Source organism: Bison bison, unplaced genomic scaffold, assembly GCF_000754665.1.
Source record: "Bison bison bison isolate TAMUID 2011002044 unplaced genomic scaffold, Bison_UMD1.0 scf7180017864492, whole genome shotgun sequence".
In the NCBI taxonomy this organism is placed as follows: domain Eukaryota; kingdom Metazoa; phylum Chordata; class Mammalia; order Artiodactyla; family Bovidae; genus Bison; species Bison bison.
In genome coordinates, this window is record NW_011495051.1 from 151619 (window position 1) to 154136 (window position 2518).

At 38.9% G+C, this 2518-nt stretch overlaps 1 protein-coding gene across 2 annotated transcripts in view; it reads right to left on the bottom strand.

Moving 5' to 3' along the window:
* Positions 1–2518, bottom strand: part of LOC105005547 (rap guanine nucleotide exchange factor 6-like) — a 151365-nt gene that overhangs the window by 112507 nt on the left and 36340 nt on the right. The window lies entirely within an intron of this gene.

The following is a 2518-nucleotide window of genomic DNA, read 5'->3' on the forward strand; positions in this document are numbered from 1 at the left end:
TTCCTCCCATTTCCTTCCCCAGGGGATCTTCCCAACGCAGGGATCGAACCCAGGTCTCCCACATTACAGGTAGACACTTTACCATCTGAGCCACCAGGGAAGCCCAATGTGTGTGTGTGTGTGTGTGTGTGTGTGTGTGTGTGTGTGTATATAATGATATCCCACAATTCTGTAAGCTACAACCACTTATGACACAATTGTTACCATGGAAGAGTCACAAAAATCTCTGAACAACAGATCTGAAAAGGTTGAGAATTCCCTCAACTCATACAGGAACCCCTCCTCAGCATGGCTGACAAACAATGCCAGAAATCAAAAATTCATTATTTCATACCAAGATCTATTTCACTTCAAAACATATGTAATATTTCTTCTTTAGTGACCTTCAAACATTTGAAAAGTTATCCCATCATCTTAAATCTTTTTTTTTTTTTTAACCTCCAGATAACAGAGTCTCAGTATTTGCAGGTTCCAGATCTTTAAGCATCCTAATTGATCTCCTCTGTGGAGATGACTCTGCTCGTTCTTACTCCTCTTAAAATATGGCTTTCTTAAAAAAAAAAAAAGTCTCTTTCAAACAGACTGAAGGGGCTTACCAGGTGGGGTAGTGGTAAAGTACCTGCCTGCCAATGCAGAAAATGCAGCAAATGCAAGAGATGTGGGTTCAATCCCAGGTGAGGAGGATCCCCTGGAATAGGAAATGGCACCCCACTCCAGTATTCTTGCCTGGAAAATCCCACGGATGGAGGAGCATGGTGGGGCCAGTCCATGGGGGTCACAAAGAGCTGGACACAACCAAGCACTCATGCACACACGACACAGTGTTCTTAGTGAAGTGTTAGTTGCTCAGTCATGTTCTTTCCCTCTCTGAAAGAACTGGGAAATGTGTCTCTAGCCCTTATTCCGATTATTAGATATTAATAAATCCAGGTTAATACAGAGGTATAGTATAACCTCTGCCAAGTGCAATGGCATAGCAAAAGGAAGATGCGGAAGCAGGGAATATTCCTGACAGAACACAGTATTTTACCACAGAACGCTAGTGCACAGTAATTACAAAGCAGCTTAAATTCCTTACCAAAAAAATGTACCTCCTCATTTTCTTACAAGGAGTAATGTCTTTATAGCAAGGCAGACTGCTCCCAAACACCACCCTCCCTCTTACTGATACTGATACTATCCAAGAATTATCAGATGACAAAGAAAAAGAAGACATGGTTGGTCAATTTTATTTATCCTTTCAAAGAACCAGCTTTTGGCTTTGTTGATTTTTGCTATGGTCTCTTTTGTTTCTTTTGCATTTATTTCTGCTCTAATTTTTAAGATTTCTTTCCTTCTACTAACCCTGGGGTTCTTCATTTCTTCCTTTTCTAGTTGCTTTAGGTGTAGAGTTAGGTTATTTATTTGACTTTTTTCTTGTTTCTTGAGGTGTGCCTGTATTGCTATGAACTTTCCCCTTAGGACTGCTTTTACTGTGTCCCACAGGTTTTGGGTTGTTGTGTTTTCATTTTCATTCGTTTCTATGCAAATTTTGATTTCTTTTTTGATTTCTTCTGTGATTTGTTGGTTATTCAGCAGCGTGTTGTTCAGCCTCCATATGTTGGAATTGTTAATAGTTTTTCTCCTGTAATTGAGATCTAATCTTACTGCATTGTGGTCAGAAAAGATGCTTGGAATGATTTCTACTTTTTTGAATTTACCAAGGCTAGTTTTATGGCCCAGGATGTGATCTATCCTGGAGAAGGTTCCATGTGCGCTTGAGAAAAAGGTGAAATTCATTGTTTTGGGATGAAATGTCCTATAGATATCAATTAGGTCTAACTGGTCTATTGTATCGTTTAAAGTTTGTGTTTCCTTGTTAATTTTCTGTTTAGTTGATCTATCCATAGGTGTGAGTGGGGTATTAAAGTCTCCCACTATTATTGTGTTATTGTTAATTTCTCCTTTCATACTTGTTAGCATTTGTCTTACATACTGCGGTGCTCCCGTGTTGGGTGCATATATATTTATAATTGTTATATCTTCTTCTTGGATTGATCCTTTGATCATTATGTAGTGACCTTCTTTGTCTCTTTTCACAGCCTTTGTTTTAAAGTCTATTTTATCTGATATGAGTATTGCTACTCCTGCTTTCTTTTGGTCCCTATTTGCATGGAAAATCTTTTTCCAGCCGTTCACTTTCAGTCTGTATGTGTCCCCTGTTTTGAGGTGGGTCTCCTGTAGACAACATATGTAGGGGTCTTGTTTTTGTATCCATTCAGCCAGTCTTTGTCTTTTGGTTGGGGCATTCAACCCATTTACGTTTAAGGTAATTACTGATAAGTATGATCCCGTTGCCATTTACTTTATTGTTTGGGGTTCGAGTTTATACACCCTTTCTGTGTTTCCTGTCTAGAGAATATCCTTTAGTATTTGTTGTAGAGCTGGTTTGGTGGTGCTGAATTCTCTCAGCTTTTGCTTGTCTGAGAAGCTTTTGATTTCTCCTTCATACTTGAATGAAATCCTTGCTGGGTACAAT